We start from the raw sequence: 22,366 nt of genomic DNA, 5'->3' as shown, positions 1-22,366 counted from the left end.
GGTTAGGCTGAGTTACCTACAGGTCATAAGATTGAAAGGGACCTTAAGGAGGCTACTTTGTCTAGTCTCTGGCCTTCAAGGAAAACCACATTTAAATTTCCAAAGACATATGAGAACACAGATTGTTCCATAAACTCAGCAGAGAAGGGATGCCATGAACAATCTCAGAAACTCATCCTATTTTAATAGCAGGAAGTTCTTTCTTCAATATACACAAAATGCATTTTAACTGCATGTCTTGGAAGATCATAAAAAATAAATTCAGATAATGTAATTTAAAGATAGCAACTTGCATTAAAAGCCATGAGTTATATCTTACATAATGGCAACAATTTTATTAGAATGTCTCTAGAACATACATGGTATTGACAGTGAAATTAAAACATCAGTTTAATTTTCAGTTGTATTTGAAACAATATTTAATCTTAAATATTCTTTTTGATTGCCAAGTTAGAGTGAAGATTTTTATCCCACAAAAAGTAAGCAATTCTTTAAACAAAAATTAAACATGTGTTATGCCAATAGGTTAAGTAGCCAGAAAGGTAAAGACAGATTTACTCTTCTCAAGGGAAAAACTAAAGAAAATCTGCTCTGTGTTTGCAGAGGAGTGAGTGTAGCTCTACACTAGCAAGGCAGTGTCTGTATTTCTTCATCACTCGATATCTAAGTGGTACTTAACAAATATTTGATGACTGAATGAATGATGCATATTCAGCTCTGAAGAGAAATTTCTTTTTCAGGAATTAAATAAAGTCAAAAACCGAGAAATAAGATTCTTGGTGGCTATAATCAAATTTGTTAAAAAAGGAGAGTGAGAAGAAAAGTTCATACTGGGGCCATGTTCAGACTCAAAGGAAATAAAAGGTGATAATAAAAAGACTGATAAATCATTTTAAGGTTTTCCATTTCACCATGGGTGACCAGCACAGAATGGACTTTATCTCTCTCTCTCACCCCTTCAAAGTCTTATTGGAGAAAAAGAATCAGCAATTAGAAAATTAGAATAAATGCATAGTATTGACCAGAAAGTTAAAGAACTTCTGAATACAGCAAACAGTTGGAGATATACGGGAAATTTTAACAGATCTGAGTAACCTGTCGTACAATACAAGAAAAACAGAGACTTGCTCTGAACAGGGTATTTCCATCAAAACTCCAGAATGTCTCGTCTAAGAAACAATTTCCTTCTTTGTGCTTCCCAAATATTCTGAAAGGTAGGTATTAGTAGACCCACTTTATAAACGAGAGAACTGAGGCTGGAGGGATATGCAAATCGTAGCCATCACAGCAAGTTGGTGGCCTTTAGGATTTCAATTAAGATGTATCCAACCTTAAGCTGTTACTCTAATACTCTTATATTTTTAAGGTAGTACTAAAAGGAATGAAAAAATAGCATTAAAATTTTCATGGAGATTCAGTTTAAGCTGTACTAATAAAACTCTAGAGAAAAAATTCCAGAGGAGGCAAAATGATATCTGGTTACGTTTTAAATATAAAGCTGAGAAGTATAGCTAGTGGTCTCTGAACTCGGGGACACAAATATATTTTTTAATTTGTTTTGCTTTTGTTTGTTTATTTTTAAAAATCTGCTGTACTAAGTATGATAATTTCTGAGTAATTTATTTTTAAATGTTATTACAATGGATTAATTTTGAGAATCAGGAAAGATTTTCAGAACACAAATTAGTAAAGTACAGGTCCCAGATTACTGTCTACTGTTAAGATCTAAATTTTTAACAGCTTACACTTAAAAAGCACTTTATAGAGTAACATTTCCCAAAGTGTGTTCCACGGGATATCTTTCCAACAAGAGTGCTGGCTGGGAATAAAATGAATTTAGGAAACATGATGACACATATGTTTCCTTGGAGTCACAAAACATTAGCATCTTGAAGACTGAGAAGTCTTTCAATGAAGAAACCTGTTTCCTGAAAGAAAGAAAGAAAGAAAGAAAGAAAGAAAGAAAGAAAGAAAGAAAGAAAGAAAGAAAGAAAGAAAGAAAGAAAGAAAGAAAGAAAGAAAGAAAGAAAGAAAGAAAGAAAGAAAGAAGGAAAGAAGGAAAGAAGGAAAGAAAGAAAGAAAGAAAGAAAGAAAGAAAGAAAGAAAGAAAGAAAGAAAGGAAGGAAGGAAGGAAGAAAGGAAGGAAGGAAGGAAGGAAGGAAGGAAGGAAGGAAGGAAGGAAGGAAGAAAGAAAGAAAAAAAGGAAAGAAAGAAACCTGTTGCCTGGTTTAACTTAACATTTCTCAAATGGATGAATCAACCAAGGGCCTTTTATTTTTTCTGGTAATATCTATTAAGACTTATCAGATACAATGTTATAAAATACCACGTGTTTTATTTAGTTCTCAAACAAATCCTGTGAAAGGGATGCCCTCATATCTACCTTTTGAGACCGATCAAGGTCACCAAGCTAATAAGTAGCAGAGCAAGGATTTACACTCAGATCTTCAGGCTGAGTCCAGAGACCTTTTCTCTTTCCACTTGGCTACAGTTCCTTTTTATCCCCACCAGTACCTTCATGCTCCATTTACTTTTAACCCATATGCCCTGTGCTGAAGAAAACTGCTTGTACAGCCACTTCATGCAGCACTTTAGGATTCTGTTCCAATTTTAAGAGAGAATTCTTGATAACAGAATTGCTGTGTTAAGTATTTGTTTAAAGCTAAAGCAGAAAACCACTCATGAGTAACACAAGCAGTTAAATGGTACCATCTGGAGCAAGAGGCATCTGTAAGTATCCTTATTTAAGAACCAGTTTACAAATAATAACAGACCCCTGGAATTAAGCAGTTAGCTCCTTTGTCATTTATAACAGCATTCAAGGGAAATAGCTGGCTCCATTGCTTTTAAATCTTCACAAACAGAAATACCAGGGTATTTTGGCTTTTTCCTTGGAAATAACAAGATGAGGATCTATCTCTTAAATCAATAATATTAAGAGTAACAGATAATCCAGTTCCTGTTCTCCAGTTTCATAGACATGAACAAGGAATAAATTTTCACATTTCAAAAAAGAAGAGCAAGGAAATTAAACTTATCTAGATGACAATGCAAGAAAGAAAGAAGAGATGCATTTCTGAAAAAAAAGAATCAAAAGATTCACTTCGTAACAAATAGAAATATTGTATAAATCAAAGTTTCTACTCATTATTTGTTGCAAATTATGTTTTCACTTTATAGTTTGCTTGTCTGCATAACATTAATCAAAATCAGATTTTGATTATTTTGTACTCTACATGGCACTTTGTATGTTCTCAAAGAATATTTGTAGAATACATAAATTTAGATAAAAATAAATATAGAGACAGACATAGGCATAGAAATGACAAAGAGTACAATCAAAGACTATTCTTTTACAGAAAGAAATGCAAAGCAATTCGCAGACCTAGGAAGTCATAGCTCCTTAGGGCGATGTTTTCCTATCTTAAAATGGTAATATTTGTGCTGTACACTGCACTGCAAGGTAAACAGACAGATACTGCTCAAGACCAAAGAAGACTGGTCAGGGGCAATTGGCGATATTGCTCTGGCCACTGGAGGCCTTGCAAGGCCATACCCAGGCCTATGGGGATCAAAATCTCTGTTAGCTGTGCCCAGACTCTAAAATCTTCTCTTTCATTTGCATTCTATTTGTCAATTGTATAGAATTTATTGAAAGCAGCCTTTTTTGGGGAGAATTTATTTGTGCACCTCCCTTCAGTCAGTATTAAACAAGTATTTTAATATAAAGGCCCCTAGGCTCATTTGTGGAACTCAAGTAACTCCTATACCTGGCATCTATTATCATCCCAACATTGTTTTGTTTTGTTTTTTTACCTCCATAGAAAAAAAGACAACTTTTTAAAGACAATTAGATTAAATATGTACAATAATTGTTAAACTATACTGAAATCACACATATACAGTCTGTAAAAGAAGAAAAAAATTCTGAGGATCCTAAAACTATCAGTAATTTATGAATTTATATCTCTTATTATCACACTTTTCCCTAGTGTAATGTAAATCTCATATTCTGAACTTAAATATTTCCTCTCACACTCTTCTTAAAAGAGGACCACATCAGTGTCTCTGAGAGTTAAAGAAGTTGTGATAGTCAGGAGGAGAGGGGTTGAGAACTGCAAAAATGTAAATACTGTAGAGCAAACGAACAAATCACCCAGAGGAAAACACTCACACACACACACACACACACACACACAAATCAATATTGAACATTAGATTGGTCCTCACTTTCATGAAGAAATAGTCCAAGTCTCTCTGGTTTTTTCTCTTAATAGTTATTTTATAATACTTACACATAAAATATTATGGTAAATAGTTATTTAGCTAGAATTACTTTTTAATTTTAACAATAGCTGTCTGATAATGCTTCTTAAGCATTTTCATATGGATATTTTCTGTACAAGTTGTATATATTTGAGAGGATACTGACTCCACCAATGCGCCTTCAAACAGACAATGCTTTAGAATGGATAACAGGACAGCACAACCCAAATCCTAAGTTTTCCTCTTAAATTCTTAGAGGAAATAACATTCTTTTCCTTTCCACACTCAGCATCCTTTTTCTTTTCCTCCCTGATCCCTTGGCTCCTTGCAGACCTCCATCCCTATGCACAAATAGCATTAAGGGACTTTTCAAGTCCCTTTTTTAAATTTAAATTTTTTATTTACTAAAGATGGTGATTAAAGACTAGATAAGGAGATACAGAAACATTTTAGCTATGTAAATTCCATCTCTTCTCCTCAGGTTCTGCCCTATCACTGGGATTTTGTGTTGTCTCATAAAAATACAATTATTTACATATAATTAATAGATTGAAGGGAACACAGGAGGAAGGGTTAATATATCAGTTATAGTTCAAAATATAGTGACAAAATAGTCTGGAATATGTAAGCAACTCAGCTTTGCCCCACTTCCCCTGTTCTGTTACTAAACATCTGTTCCATCAAATCTCTTGCCCACCTTAAAGGGCCTGAGGGAATCTGAAGCACTAATAGTTACCTTGGGAGCTAGAAAAGGGTGGGATTGGGAAAAATTCTCCAAAGCTTAGTTTCATCAAACTTCCTTCATGTTCAGTAGTTGTGCTTCAGTGAGTAGGTGGCCCTAGGTGACTTTTCCACTATATTCATATATTGTCCTTTGTGCTTTTAGCTTTTTCAGAGTGCTTTCTTTTTTTTTTTTTTTTTTTTTCATCTCATGGTTCCAACATCAATTTGGGTGCCTGGAGTGACTATACCATATATTGTGCTTATCACAGCTTACACAGAACTTCCTATTTTGGTAACATTTAAGATGTTCTTTGTACGTTGTGACACATTTTGACAATGTGGGCAAAGAGAAAGAAAGCATTCACTAATACAAAATATTTGCAAATAGGTACAGTAAGCTAGCTTTACATAATGCTACTAGAAATCAAAAGGTTTAATTTACAGAATGAATGACTACATAATGCAGTCTTTAAATATGGAGGAAAAATAAGCCCTCTAAAAATGAAAAGCAACTTGGGGCATTGGTGAGCTTTTTTGCATAAATTCCTTAGAAGCTTTTATAAGCTCATCTTTCTTCCTCAAGGTAATTATGTTGAAAAGAAACTTGCAAAAAGCTAAATAATTGATCTGTACAAGCTTAAATGGAAAAAACTTATACTTGTTTATCATGGGTGGGGACTGTAAATGCATAAATATGATTGAAGCATTTATTACACTTGGAAGGATGGTGTTAATGGGGAGACCTTCTGATGGTCATGCTAGCTGCTTTCGAAGAACAATAGATACATTAAATTAATCAGTGGTTGATGTGGGGGTTGTTTGACTTGACATTTTTAGTTCTAGCACTAACTCAAATTTTAGTATTAAGTTGTAAAATAGAGTTCTATAATTGTAATATGAAAATAAACTTCATAAGAATAAAAGTAATGTCATAACCAGTGTCTGATTCCTCTAATGAACATATAATTTCCACAGAAGCAGTGATATGTGCAAATACACACACCACACACAAACATCTGCTTTCGAAGTCCTTATGTAATTGTGTGAGAAGGGAAGAGTTTATATCAAATCATTCAGTTTCTAAATTATGTCTGGTTTAAACTAATATTAAAATATGTTTGAGAAGCCTGAGTCTTTCAATTTATATGAAGAAGATACATTCACATCAATTAATAAGATCCACTTATACAAACTTACTCTAGGCTAGATTCTGCACTAAGCATTTTATGGGTAAATGTACATTTAAATATCTCAAGAAATGAATGAGATACGTTCTATCATTGTTCCCATTGCACAGTTGAGAAAACAAAGCAAAGAGAGTTTAAGGGAATTCAAAACTTGTTAGGCTCAAAGATGACATTTGAATATTGAACTACACTGTCTTTAGGGGCACCTGTTATAGCAGAAATGTTTTACGTAGCTAAAAGATTGAAAGCATGCCTGATTATTTACATGGTAGATGAAGGCCAGAGTGTGTGGTAGTATCTGGATCATCTACATGGCAGAAAAAGGATCCAGGGGCACTGAGAGCTTGTCTGTCCCATTCACGCACTGTTGTTTCCTCTCACCTAGACCTAGAACACTACAGGGAACAAAGTAGCGACTTAGTTGATTTTGATGAATGAATAAATCCCACCAGATAATCACTGGTGCTTACTGTCAGAGTGAAAGTCCCCCAGGTTTTTAGTTATGAACATGTTGGTCCCACTAGTGACAAAACAGAAAGTATTAATTCATTTTATACATATAAATACCTAGAAAAACCAAACAAGAAAGAATAGAAAAGACAAAGGAAAACTGCCGAGTGTGTCTTTGTCTAAATATAGTCATCCAAGCTTCCCTTTAAATCTAAAATTCTAGAAGTCGTCTAAGGGGAATAAAGTAAGATCAGCTTCTCTTTCCGTTCATTTCCTTCTTTCCCTTTTATCCCCCACTGCCACCAGCCAGGCTTTTTGGGCTAAATATATCAACTCGTTTTACTCTTTCTTGTTTTTGTTGTTGTTTTCCCTGAAAGTGGAAAGAAACAGATATTCCAGCTGAGTTCCATTTATTCAGACATGAAATACAAATATCTATTTCATCTTTCTTCAAACCTCCTATGTCCCCACTTTAAACTCATAATGAAACCAAATATTTTATTGAGAAAATAGATGCAATCTGACAAAATCTGACATCTCATTTTAACAGATTCACCAGTCTGCCAGTGTGCCGTATATTTGGCCTCTTCTCTATGCTCCTACTGAGGAACCGCCTCCGGTGTCGTCATCCCAATTCATCCCTTTGTCTATTTAAAGGCAACTGTCCTGCAATTATCCTTTTGATCTCCTGCACCTTTAAGTTCTCCCTCACTCTAAAACCATTTCCATCAGCATGCAAACAGGCCTTAATTGCACCCATTTTAAGAAAGAAAAAAAACTCACTTGAGTCTAAATCTGCTCTTCTCTCACAGCAAAACTTCTTGATTGAGTATATTAGGAAGTCTCAACTCCTTTACCTCCCATTCTTACCTCGCATCACTAACATGATTAATACTTTTTAATAACCCCTATTGCACTTAGAAAAAACCCACAGCTTATACAGCTCAACATCAAAAAAACAAACAACCCAATTAAAAATGGGCAGAAGATCTAAATAGATATTTCTCCAAAGAAGACATCAAGATGGCAATAGGTACATGAAAAGATGCTCAATATTGCTAATTATTAGAGAAATGCAAATCAAAATTATTGTGAGCTATCACCTCACATCAGTCATAATGGCCACCATCAAAAAGTCTATAAATAATAAATGCTGGAGAAGGTGTGGAGAATAAAGAACCCTCTTACACTGTTGGTGGGAATGCAGTTTGGTGCAGCCAGTATGGAGAACAGTAGAGAGGTTCCTTAAAAAACTTAAAATAGAGAAGTTACCATGTGATCCACAATCTCACTCCTGGGCATATATCGGGAGAAAACTATAATCCAAAAAGATACTTGCACCTCAGTGTTCATAGCAGCACTATTTACAATAGCCAAGACATGGAAACAATCATTGCTAGATGATTAGATAAATAAAATACACACACACACACACACACACACACACACACACACACACACACACTGGAATACTACTCAGCCATAAAAAGGTGAAATAATGTCATTTGCAGCAACATGGATGGACCTAGATTTTTATACTAAGTGAAGTAAGTCAGAGAAATACAAATGTATGATATTGCTTATACATGGAATCTAAAAAATGATACAAATGAACTTATTTACAAAACAGAAACAGACTCACAGGCATAGAAAAGAAACTTATCGTTACCATAGGGAAAAGGGCAGGGGGAGGGATAAATAAGGAGATTGGGATTAATATATACACACTACTATGTATAAAATAGATAAACAACAAGGACCTACTGTATAGCACAGGGAACTATATTCAATAGCTTGTAATAACCTATAATGAAAAAGAATATACGTATGTGTGTATCACTGAATCACTTTGCTGTACACCTGAAACTAACACAATATTGCAAATCAACTATACTTCAATTTAAAAAAAGAAAAGGAAAAAAAGAAATAAAAATCCAAATTTCTCACTATGACCTGTATTTTTAAAGAACCTGGCTTCTACTTACCTCTTCCCATTTCATCCTCCCCCAATCCCACACATTATGCTCTGCATACCCTCATCTTCCCCTGTCCCTTGGAAAGCAAAGTTCTTCCCCACCTCAGGGCCATTACCTGCTACTTGTTCTGCCTGGAACACTTAACTTCCTAAGTATTGAATAACTAGTTACTTTTCATTTAGGTCATATCAAATATTATCTCTTTAGAGAGGCTTTCCTGACCTCACTATGTAAGAGACTTATATTACTTTTCCGTAACTAGGTAACAGATCATCTCAAAATTTTGTATTTCTCCCACTATTTCAGTTAGGACTTCCGAAAAGGCTGGGTTGGATGTTCTGCCTCAGGATCTTGAAGTTGCAGTCAAATGCCAGCTGGGGCCACAGTTCTCCAAAGGCCTGCGTGAGACTGCTGATCCACCTCCATGATGGCTCACTTATGTGACCAGCAAGTTTATGTCTGCAAGCTGGTTCCTCTCCGGATGGATATCTCCAAGGAACTGTTTGTATGTTTTACAACGTGGAGGTTGGTTTTCTCCCAGAGCAAGCAGTCCAGGAGATCAAGGCAGAAACTGAAATGCCTTTATGACATAGCCTCAGATGTCACACATCTTATCCTATTGATCTTACTGACCAGGCATGATTAAAGATGGGAGTGGTGTATACAAGCATGTGAATACTGAGAGGTCACTTTGGAGCTTGCTTTGTTTTGTTTTGTTTTGTTGTTGTCTTTTTACTTAAATGTTGTCATTTGTTCTTCATTCTGAATAAGGATTCTTTGATACTCTACTAAGTTTAGTAGAGTGGCAGAATACAGCAGGGTCTTGAGCAACACTTTTTCCATTTTTTAGCATGCAGATGCTAAGAGAATAAAAAAATATTTCCCAGATTCCTTTGTGACTAAGCTTCAAGATAGGATTTAGTTTTACCCATCCAGGCATACTGGCATAAGTTCCTAATTTAGAACTTAGTCACATGGAAAAATAGGCAATATAAGATCCATATCACTGATCTGCCATATTACTAATATGGTTTCTGACAGATGTGGCTATTCTGGAGCAAGTACTTATAAGAGCAGCTCCCTGATTCAGCATATTTCTGATCACAGAAGAGGCAGCAGCTGTCTGGGTACTTGATATGGTTTTGGATGTTGTCATAATATTCAGCATTGAGTCTCTTTTTTCAGCCCTCCCAGTGATTTAGGAGCTACCATTATCTTTTAATAAATCACTTTCTGCTTTCATTAGCTAAAGTTCTGTCATCTGTAACTAAAAACCCTGATCACTTTGAGTTGCATTAGCTGTGTCAGCCAAAATAATACCTAGGCAGTCTCAGATGGGTATGTATGAGCATGTGTATGTGTGTGTATGCCTTATATATAAATAGCTATGTCATCTGTGAAGAGCAGTGCCTTCAGGAAATTTCATCCCTTCCTTTCCTCTCTATTGTGGCTTTGGAATTTTTCTCTTGATTTCCTTTTTTGCTTCTCTCAGCTAACACTTCCTGTTACTTATGTCCAAGTTCACCCAACAATAGGGGAGTTAACATTTGCAAGGAAGACACAATTAAGAACTGTGTCCATTTGACACATCCTAGTCCCTAAGTTCTAATGCACTGTTCTTATCAGGGAAAAGATAGTATCTCAAACTGAGACATGTCCCACTTTTCTATCCTTTTTTTCCTTCACCTCAAGATACTAGATCTTTTCCTCTGCTGTAATAAAATGCCCAAGAAAGTATTAGTCAAGATTTGTTCTGAAATATAAACTCATCTAACTTCAGTATTCAAAAATTATCATTAACGGTCATATGTTCCATAGATAGATTCAAATAGAGAAAAATAGTTCTAAAATTTGTTTCTCCATGGGTTTTCAAGGAGAGGCATAAGTAGAAAGCAAAGTAGGAAGCAAAGTAGGCATAAGTAAACAGCAAAGCAGGAAAAAATTTCTACCTAACTTCCACTTCTTAACTTTCTTGTACTTATTAGCTGTTAAAGGCTCTAGAAAAATTGCAAAAGTCCCATGTGCTTGAGTAACACAAATGAGATATTGGGACTATGTGAAAAAGTTAAACAGTAACACCTGAAAAGTTTAACGGTTTAACATGCTACATAGGAAATGCCATGGCCTCTGTATCTCCCCAGTGGGGCAGTTGTTTTTAGTCTAGGCTTTTACCAAAAAAGAGACCTTAAAACACTACTCCTATAGTCACAACATGCATAAAGAAAGCAGACAAAGATTTCCCGGGATGGAATGAAGAGTACTGTAGAATCACACAATTCCAGTCAGCATTTGGCAGAGCATAACAGAGAAGACTAAAACCTTCCATCGTATTCAACTGATAAAGACTCAGTACTTAAAGACCGCTTTGAAGATGTGTACAATAAAATACCAGTGTAATGGGGTGCCTGGAATGCCTGGTGAGGCAGAGCTTTCATTTGTTTTACAGAGCAGAGTACCAGCTGCTTCTCTGTTTAGGCAGGGGTAAAAAAGTCATCTTAAAGCCATTCTTCTCTACTCTGTGCAGTTATGCAAATGTAAGGCATAAAGTCATTCCTCACTAAGCAAATCTTCTGTTAGACTTAGCAGAGCTGCACCTAATTCTTGGTAATCAGCATCTCAGAAGTGGGTGCACCAATTTACATAAGGAACCCTTGGTGAATGAAGGAAGCAAAATCTCAACCACTTTCCCCTGAGACTGGAAATTAAGGAAACCTGTGCAGTGGAGAGAGGGAGCCATGACTAAACTCTGCTGGCATCCCAGAGGTCTTAAGGGGAATTTGCTGGGAGGAAGAAGGAGACTGGATGGTTGACCTGGGCACAGTGGGATTCCTTAAGGAGGGAAGGCTATAATTATCCTGGTCTATGACTCCAGAAAGCTTAGGGCTCAAATATGGAGCACCAGCATAGTTTGCATAAAGATCTGAACCATCTCATGCACCTTCACTGGAGAACAAAGAACGTTCAATAGTAACTCTATGGTAGTAATTATACAGTGAACTGATTGGACCCTTCTGGTATTTCCTCTTTCCATTTGGCTTTCAGAAGCAGCACTGACTTGTGGGCCATATCAAGGCCTTGAAAGACCAATGTCTTACTGGCCTAGTTTATATTTGTGTACAGACTGCTTAGAATTTTATTGTTGAAATATCATGGTGCAAGATGATGCTAATGACAGAGTAAGAAATTGAATCTAGAACCCAGATCAAGGAGAAATGCTAAAGAGAATTTTCACAGTCATATGAGGTAATTATTTCAGGGCTTTAGGGGGTGGTTAAGGTTTAAGAAACTTGGTGTGGGGGACAGACCCTAATATGACCACAAGTAGTTTCTACCTCCTGATGTCTCCTTGTGTCCATGTCTTTATGTAACCTCCCCTTCTTGAGTGTATATATTAGAATACGTGTATCATATTCTAACCAACAGAATATGGCAAAGGTGATAGGATGTCACTCCCATGATTATATTACACAAGATTCTGGTTTAGACTGAAGAGAGGAAGTCTCCTTGCTGGCTTGATGAAGTAAGCAGCCATGTTGAGGAAGTCTATGTGGCAAGGATCTAGAAGTGGCCTCTAGGGACTACAAACACCCTCTGGGACCTGAGGATGGCCTCTAGATGACAGCCAGCAAAGCCTGCCTCAGTCATATAGCTATAAGAAAATGAATTCTGCCAACAGGGTAAATGAACTTCAAAGTGGATTCTTCCCCAAATGAGAATTCAGGTGGACACCTTGAATGCAAACTTATGAAACAGAGGACCCATTAAATCTTACCCAGACTCCCAACCCACAGAAACTGTGAAAGGAGAAATATGTGTTGTTTTAAGCAACTAAGTCTGAAGCAATTTGTTACATAGCAATAGAAATCTATTACACTATTATACTTGGTAACCCGCAATGAGTGCTTCCCTGGTCTTGCAGGCTCCACTTTGGACAGGCAGATGACCCTTGATCCCAGCAGGAAATCCAAATACGTTTCCTGAGAGGAAACTGGAATCCTGGAGAAGCCTCATTAGGGAACTTCCTCCAACCTAGTCTGTTCTCATGTAGCTTGATGAGAATGTATTTCCTGAGCTTTTTGCATAAAGCATAATTCTGTAAGCTGTAATATAAAGCTCTTTTTTTTTTTTTATCAGTTCTCTAAAGTCTATTGAACTAACTCATGTCTCTTTCTTTATGGCAGAGGACACATAATTCCTGGGATTACAAGGTGTTATATGTTGAATGTTTGTGTCCCTCCAAAATTGTATGTTAAAACTCTACCCTCTAATGCGATGGTATGAGGAGGTGGGCCTTTGGAGGGTAATTAGGATTAAGTGAGGTCATGAGGGTGGAGCCCTAATGAATAGGGTTAGTGTCCTTAAAAGAGTCATGAGGAAGCTTGCTTCCTCTGGTCCAAGACAAGACACGAGGAGGAGAAGCTGGCAGTCTGCAACCCAGAAGAGGGCTCTTACCCAAACTCGACCACCAGTCCTGGCACCCTGATCTCACACTTCACTTCTAGCCTCCATAATTGTGAGAAATAAATTTCTATTGTTTATAAGCCATTCAGTCTATGGTATTTTGGTTATAACAGCCTGAATGAACTCAGTAACAGGGGATAGAAGTGAAGGTCTAAGTGAAGAAAAAGAATATTAAAATAGCAAAAGAGGAACCATTTACCTGATGCCCACCTCTTACTTCCTGTGGTTATCATCCATTAAAAAATCTCTAGTGTGGTGTTCAAAGAAATGGTGTTCATCCTCAAAGGAGTGGTGTTTATAAGGAACCCACATGATATTGGGTTATGTGTAAAGGAGACCTTCAGTGAGGTATACCAGAACTCATGTACATATTCACAAAGACTCAGTGATTAATTGGGAAAATCAGAGAGGTCCTCAAAGACACATCAGATACATAACCTCTATGTGTAATTTATATGTGGTCAGCTGTATATAGTTTCATTATAGTTGACCATTGAACAACACATGTTTGAACAGCGTGGGTCCACTTATATAAGGATATTTTTCAATAGTAAATAGTATAATATTATGTGATGGGTCACTGGTTGAATTCTTAGATGTGAACCACTGATATGAATCCTGGATAGGGAGGGCCAATTATAAGTTATACTCAGATTTCTGACTGCACAGAGGGTCAGCACCCCTAGCTCCCATGTTGTCCAAGGTTCAACTGCAACCATTTTACTAATCTTATTACTTATCACAAGAATTAATTTATTCCCCACTCTGACATTCTCAGATTTCTATCATTCAACAAAAGCCTCTCATATCCTCACTTACCTCCGAAGCCTCTGAGAAAACTCCTGGAAAGTCTCTTTCCTTCCCATTTTGTCTGCCTTTTCCCTGCACAAGTTTAGGCTTAAAGAGAAAACAAAGCAACAAAAAGTAGAGTGGGAATAGGAGCTGCCTTTGGGGTCCTAACCTCTTCAGAACTGAGCTCTGCCCATAAAGGTGGTCAAAAACTCCACATAGCAAGGGGGTCAGAACTCAGAACACAAAATCTGGCAACCTTCCCAAGTACTAGGGGGTAGCTAGCAACAAGACATTTTACATCTTCCAACTTTACTGGTGAGAACAAAGCACAAATTAATTTAATATCAATAGAATAGCTTGCCAGTTCATCCCAAGTTTAATAACCCCCTCATGGCTATTTTTAAATATAGATACCTTAAGGAGTGGCCAATATTGCATTGGTGTTCAGAATAAACTAAACTAGGTAAGCAGTGATATTTACGTAACACTGGGGGTTCTTCCTCAATGTGGCACAAGTTACAGATGCTTCAGGAAAAAGAGAGGAAGAGAACTGTTTTACTAGAAACAGTAGGTAGTGGTACAGAAATAGAAATAGGCAGGTAAACCCCTGAAAGTAGGGGGTAGAGGGGAAAGAAAACATTTAATCTTCCCCCTTCCAAGCTTCTATCCTGATCCTGTATCACTGTGTACCCTTTGACTTTTCTCAGGCTGACTCCCAGGCAACAGGTTATTACCATTGCCTTTTGGGATATAGGTTAATAACTGTTCCTACTGCCCAGTCCTTAAGAAGAGGAACATCTTCAGTTTTATTGCTATTGGGGTGATGACTTTCTGTTTTGCCAAGCTGAATCTCTGAAATTCTTTTTTTCCTTTGAATTCATTTTTGTCCCAAAGGAAACCTTGTTTTTCAAGGTGATTCAATTCCACTAGACTGTACAGATTTTGTGGCATTATTGGATTAAATAGGCTTTATGGACTTACTTTGGGAACCTGGACACCATTTATAACATCTCTATGGGGGAAATGCATTTCAAGCTCTAAACTACCATTTCTACAAAAAGCTCATTAGTAAACCAGCAATGCCCTTTCTTTTCTTTGCCTTGCCTTTGCCTGTGAGAGAAACAACCACACTGGTATGAACCGCATTCTTTTAACTAACTTTTTTTTATCAGTGAGGATGCTTTTGTCTGTAAGTAACAGAAGACCCTGCTAAATGTGACTTAAACAATAAGGACACTTACTATGACATTCAGCAAGAAGTCCAGAGAGAAGTAGATCTAAGAATTGGCTTGGCAGCCTAACAATGCCTTAAAGGACCTAAGCTCTTTCTTACCCTCGTCTTTGCCGTGCTCTGCATGTCATCAATCTCTCTATCCCTAGCCTCTAGGCAGCAGCAAAACCCTATGTGTTAAATTCTCATAACAACATCCAAAGGCTGGCAAGGGAAGGGGACTGAGGTGTTCTCTCCTCAAGCATATTTCTCTTATCAGGAAGAAATCTTTCACAGAAGCCTTGCAACAGACTTTCTTTCAGGTCCTATTGGCCAGAGCTGAATTACATACAAATTCCAAAAGAATCTCTGGTGAAAAGGTAACAAAATTGGGACCTATATCCTTCATGTTTTCTACCCTTGGCTGGAAGTGGGGCTCATCTTCCCTGAGCACATTTTTCCCAAACTTGAACAAAATTAAGGTTTGATTAGGAAAGAAGAAGAAAGGACTGTTTGTTGGTAAGTAACCAATAGCACATGTCACACTGTAATTTTACTCCTTTTTATTTCCTCTTGCCTAGGAGGTTTACTCCAGACCAGTAACATATGGCACTAGGCTGCAAAGATGAGACTTTAACAGGATACAAAGCACATTAACAAAATGTGTGCTAAATTGCAATGCTATGGTTGTGCTGCAAACTCGATGTTGTGAAATTATATTCCCGATTAGACGGTATAAATAGTGCAATGCCAGTTGGGATGTTAGAGTGATTCATTGAGCTTAAAGACATGAAGTGTGGAAAGCTCCCTAGTGCTAACTATGCTCACTTTTCACTGACCTATGTCCAATGAGCCAAAAAATAAGCCACGCGAAATTCACATATAAACAAGAATGTTAGTTAATATGCCACTTATTAGGTACTCAAATCATGGTAGCTTTAATGATTAGTGACACAGAAGATCTTTGTCCAGGGACAGTTAGCAGTAATTTTCTCAAAGCAATAACCCCTGAATTAGAATCATATATAATCAACAACACAATCGCCAGATACCCTTCTCCAGTAACCCTCCCAGATAATTTTGTTTAGTGAAGATCATTACTCTCTTTTTAAAGATTATACTCTGTATCACAAGATTGTATAAAAATAATTCACAACTTAGAAAGCATAGCTTAAGTCACCTTCTTTGTCTCAAAAGGGCATTACAGCTCCCACCACAGGCCCCAAGTGAAGTGAGATGGGTTCTAACACCTACTCAACTCCATGGAAGTAATCTGACATAAGCTGACTCAATTACCTATGTCTAAAACAAAGGTAAGCCACTTAAATACACAGAATTGAAAATCAATGGTTTTCTAGGAATTTTCCTATAAATACACTGGGGTCCATAGAGACAGCATAGTTCTTCCATAACCATATTATTGTTTGAAAGTTTATGGCAAGATCTGGATTTGAAAGAGGATATACCCTTAGTATCGCCTTCCTCCCCTAACTTCGAAACGTCATGTAGTAATGAAAACTATATGCCATTATGACTTTCTTGGACTTACCTCTCTCCCTATGTGGCATCAGGAGGAGTGAAGTCTGGGATTCTCATAATTCTTTATTGAATTTCAATAGTTCTTTCTTCTCAAACTTTAGCTGGAGAGTAAAGATAAAAGAATTGTTAAAAAAGGTAGTCTTTCTCACTTTATCGGATTTTGATGTGTGGGTGAAAGCAAAGCAGTTAAGAGCATGTAATGTGTCTTTTCTTTTTGCACAAAACCAAAGGAAGAGAAGACAACAAAGAGAAGTACACAGATGTACACATTCAAATGAGCAAGAAACATTTTTTAAACTCAGTGAAAATTGTCTTAGAAATTTCAATCAATAGCAGTGAATGCAATCTTAAAATTAGAAATAAACAATGTTGAGGTGACCAAAAGCTGTGCATGTCACCTCAGTTTGAATCCCTAATGGCTATGTTGTTTGCAATGAACATTCTAACATCACAGTGTCCCATCAAATTTTGAATTATGATCTTCATGAATTTATCAATAATTATTTATTGGGGTCCTTAGCATTAGGCTCAGCTCTGTGTTAAGAAACACAGAGGGACTATAAAACACAAAGTCTATTTCAAGGAGTTTACACCATAGCTGAGGAGATGACTATTATACTTGAAACAATACAACACAAACAGGTATATACTGTATAAATTAAATGTTACATTTACATGCAATCTAAAATGTACACACGTTCATACACTTCTAATATTTTATTTCTCTTCTGTCTTCCTCTTTTCTGTATACAGTTCCTCTCCGTTACCTTGGCTGTTGATCTTTTTATTGTGGGTGAAACATCGGGCCTAGTGTACTGTATACTTTGTCTAAAACTGGTGTTTGTGACATTCTCTGTCTGTCTTTAAAGGCCCAAAATAAAACTAAGCTAAAGTATTCCTAAACATTTTATAACGTGAATAACTTTCTGCTTGCTTAGGGATTGTTCGGAATTACTTCTCAGGAAAGAACAGACGTTGGTAAAGCTGAAGAACTAATTGGGCTTTGCACAGTTCCTTCAATACATGGGAAAGCTTCTGTCTATCCAGATACCTGCCAGAAAATAACAAAAGACTTCCACTGACATGCAAAGCAAGAGTTCATTTAATTTTTTGGAATTCTATTTCCAACTCTATGTTCATTAGTTGAGTTTATCTTTCTTGTTCCTAATTACGTTGTTTTAGGTGGTGAAAGTTTTACTTTTTAAAAATATGTGTAACTAATTACAAAATTAAATAAATATCTGTGCTTCGTTGAAGGATGGATAAAGGCAGCTTATTATGATCCTGGAAAAAAAGTAACTATGATATTCAAAATCAAAAAAAAATGCTTAAAAAAGAGAAATGTCTAGCTATAATGATTTCTTTTTCCATCCAAGAATTAACCAACTAACTAAATATAGCCTTTATTAAATCAGTTCTACATCACACCTCAACTATAATGTGAAAATTTTATTAAAGAAAAATCTCTCACTAAGAACATATTATTTTCAAAAATATTTTCTTCCCCCCACCAAAAATTGTTTTCTTCCTGAAACTGAGAAATTAGAGTTGCATAAAAAGCATCTATTTGATGGGTCTATTATGCATTGATAGACAAATATGTAGAAAATGGTTTTAGTCTCATTAAAAAGAAACAGTCTTAATTCCCTATTTCTTCCCATTTTGTTGTGAAATAATATTTTAATTGTTTAACAATTGCTGCAACAGGAAATTGCCTTTCTAAAAATGTAGGGCAAATAAAATAGGCCAACTTGTTTATGAAGCCAAGTATTTTCATCCACTTACTCACAGTTCTTGGCTTTTGACAAGATGTCTCTGACATTTGAAATGGAAATATTCACTCTACAATTACACAACTTTATATATATGTATATTTTTTCATATATATATTCATTCTAATTTTTTTAGATGAGCTTATTTGAATAGTATAGGCCATCCATTAAAGTTGAGGAATTTATTCAACTGAGTCTATGATTCATAAGCATATCCTCATATGGCACTGGAACTTTTTTGTGCCAACACTTGTACATAGTCTTCAAGTTACAAAACTTTTATGTATATTTACATCTTTTGGCCACTTGTTCTAAGCAAGTCCCCATTAGAACAAAGGTAATTCATGTCCAGCATCATGGTTCCTAATAACTAAACTATAAAGAAATTATTACAATGTATAGCTGATGAATGATCTAAATAGACAAGAAAATTTTAATATGTTTTAAGATAAGAAGGGAAACTATAAAATGTTAGTTTGAGGAATAGAACTTTCAAATGATTTACAGCTTTCCAATATAAAAACTATGTAGCCTAATCTTTTCAGTTTGAGCTTTCATGAGGGCCTAATGAGACTAAAAGTGGTTTCCAAAAAAGACTATATTTTTAGTTACCAAAATCTTATTACCATTACTGAGACATATTTATATTGGAATTTTAATTAATATTTAATTTATTATAATAAACCTCATGGTCTTAATATTCCATTTATTTCTTATCATTATTTGAGAAACATAACTATCAAAATATTATAAAATAATATATGTATGAGTCAATGGCAGCTACAGTTATACTAGATAACACACAACTTCAAAATCTCAGTGACTTACAAAAACAAACAACTGTCTTCTCACTCATCAATGTATGGTTTGGCTGCAAATCCACAGATCTCAGCTGGGCTCACCAGAACTCAGTAAGGCTGGATTAGACTCCAGAAAGTTAAGTTCAACTCTGCTCCGTCTGTCTTCATCCCTCTGGGACCAGAGAATACTCGGGGCATATTCTTCTCATGGTGGACAGCAGAAGCCCAAGAGCTCAAGCTTACCCACACTGGTACGTTCAAAACCACAGCTCATGTTATAGCTGCTCATATTCCATCAGCCACAGCAGGTCACATGGCCAAGCCCAACATCAGTGTGGTGGGAAAATATACTCCACCTATCCTAGTAGGAGATAATAAAAAGTTACTTGGTAAAAAGTTTGAGTGTATAATTCTATAACAGGGAGAATGAAGATATTCTATAACTTCCATAATATTTTATAATAGATGTTCATTACTTTAAATTTGAAAATATATTTGTACATCTTGAGGAAAAAACATCTTTATCAGGAAAGTGAAATGATCCACTTGTAATAAGAATTTAAAGTTAAAAACTTAGCCAGAATTTCTGTCAGTTTATAGCAAGAGTTTAGGTTAAACACATATTTAACATGTAATTGGATTGTTAACATATGAGTGCATTTATATCTCCCAGAACCAAATGAAGAAGACATCCAGCATCACTTGAAAAATTAAGTTATTTAATAATGACATTGTTTCAAAAATGTACCTTTCCATCTTTTTTTTCTTAAATGGAGGTACTGGGGATTGAACCCAGGACCTCATACATGCTAAGCATATGCTCTACCACTGAGGTATACCCCACTCCCCAGTACCTTGCACCTTTCCCTCTAGATGATTGGAAATGACAAAATAACATTTTTTCTGACATAATTTTATGGCAAGAAGTAGCCAATAATAGAAATTTAGCATTTTTGTTATGCATTAAGAAAAAATACTTTTTAATACGATTTATATGATTTTCTATTACAAAATTGTTACGTAGGCCTGCTTTATTTTTTAAGATAGTAAATTTAATGTTAATAGAAACTCAGATACACTGAAATGTGAAGTCCATAGCCATCACCACACGCAGCTGTTTCTCTGAATACTCCCTTCGAGGGCTAAATGAGAATTTCAATAAACAATCCACTTGCTGCCCAGAGTGGTAAGAAATAAGAAGGCTGAGATATGATTTTTTTGTTTTTGTCTCTGGTTTGTAGTTTCTGTGCATGCATTTCTAAGCATTGAAGGTGCTATTTAAAAATCACCACAGTCTTATTAAAGTATAGTGGCTAAAAGAGAAAGAAAAGATCTTACATAGTACTTCCCTACTTACCAATATTTGATGACTCCTAAGTTACCCACAGGATGAAGAATTTTTTAGACATTTACCATTCTAACTTCATTCTCCACTATTACCTTATAATATAATACAGCCAAATGAGGCCATTCCTTGTTTTCAATTTTAACTCTAGGCTATCCAATCTTTTAAATTTTTTCTGGCATTTTTCTCCCCCATTATCTAAAACCCTGCTGACCTTCTAACATTTACTCCTATTAAGAACTTAACTTCAAGCCCCACATACAACTTTCCTCACAAACTTTTTCTAGTAATCCTAAAATATTGAGCTCCCATTGCTTTTTGTATCTCTCTGGTGATACATATCATATTCTAACCTTTATGTTATTTGGTTTGTCAACAGTCATTTATTGAATACCTGCCATGTGTCAGCCCTTCATAAGCTCAATCCATTTTACATGTTTGTTGCATCTTAGCAAAGTGTAATCTCCCTGAGATCAAAGCTGTCTTGTTCCTCTTTATCTTCCTTGTTGGACCTACTATATTCTCTTTCACACAGTAGTACTCAATAAACATTCAAATGGAAAAAAAAAAAACTTTTTATGGGAAAAGGTCTCAGGAATTTGTATTCAGTTTGTCCAGGAGTTTTCACAAAAGGTTGTAAAATTTTACTTTTGGTTTCAACAAAAGCTCCTAGATCACAGATACTCAGTAACCTGGAACAGGGTCATTAGAGGTAGTTGGATCTATTTGAGCTAGGAAAAGACTCTGCCATTTGCCTTGAGATATTTAAAATCAAAGACAGAACCTCATTTGTCTGGGATGGTTTGTGGGCCTGCATAACAGTTGTTACCACTCCAGACTACTATGGTTCTATATCAAGAATTTTCAACATTTAAATAGTAAATGATAAACTGACAAAAATGAAGATATACACACAAAAACCTGTAACACTTTATATGACTACAGACCTCTACATAAATTATTAACTATTTTTACTTATATAAAATAATAAAGTGGCTAAAATTTTATATTCACAAGGTTTTTCAATCCTCTTTGATCTTTTTCCTATCTTCCTTAAGTACAGCTTTTATATGCCACTAATTGCTCAAAAACATAGAGTGGCCCATAATTTCTTTATAGGCACAGAATTTTAAAGCTAGAAGAGACTAGAAACCATTGAATCTTATCTGTTAATTCCACACAATGGCAACTGAGGCCTGTAAAAATCTCATAACTATCAGAAATAAAACTGTGACTAGCCTCCTGACTCCTGATGTAATATTCTTTCTACTTTCCCATCCTACACCTTTTAAAATTCCTCTTTTTTTTGTTATTTCTACAATGAGACGTCTTTATAATCACTCGAACATTATTTCCAGCCGTACCCTCAATACACATCTTTACTCAGGGTGACTGCCTTCTATTATACAATCTTTTGTCATGAAAAGTCTTTCCTTAAATTCTCTTCTGCCCAAACTCAAAAACTGTCCTCCTTTATGAAACAAACTCTTGTTCTTCCAACCCTCAGTGAACCCTTTAGTCTTCAAAAGAAATATTCTGTATTTACAAGTTAAAATCTCTGCTAGCTAAGGAGCTGGATGTAAAGACAGCCTTCAGGCAGCTTATAACACAGGTGGAGAGATTAAACATGTTCATGTAAATAGGGCAAAATATTATGAGTGTTTTAAAATGGCCACAGTGAGCTGTAGGAGTCCAAACGAGAGACAGATATAGGTAGGATCTGGTGTAGTTTGAAGATGGTAAAAAAAAAAAAAAACTCTAGAAAGAAGGAAGGACAATTAGAGACCAAAGTTAAACATCGCTTAAAGACAAGAGTTGGAAAGTGCAAACAGAAAGCAGGAAGTA

General features: G+C 35.8%; 1 long non-coding RNA gene across 1 annotated transcript in view; it reads right to left on the bottom strand.

Annotated features, from left to right (window-relative positions):
* Positions 1-19,533, bottom strand: part of LOC141577512 (uncharacterized) — a 95,974-nt gene extending 76,441 nt beyond the window's left edge. The window contains exons 1-2 of the long non-coding RNA XR_012506605.1: positions 19,205-19,533; positions 16,615-16,705 (exon numbers count right to left, since the gene is read on the bottom strand). This is a non-coding gene — a long non-coding RNA (uncharacterized LOC141577512). The remainder of the gene's footprint in view (positions 1-16,614; positions 16,706-19,204) is intronic.
* Between the last annotated feature and the right edge of the window lie 2,833 nt (positions 19,534-22,366).

The sequence above is a fragment of the Camelus bactrianus genome, chromosome 1, assembly GCF_048773025.1.
Source record: "Camelus bactrianus isolate YW-2024 breed Bactrian camel chromosome 1, ASM4877302v1, whole genome shotgun sequence".
Classification (NCBI taxonomy): Eukaryota; Metazoa; Chordata; class Mammalia; order Artiodactyla; family Camelidae; genus Camelus; species Camelus bactrianus.
This window is presented reverse-complemented; position numbering and strand designations above follow the sequence as displayed.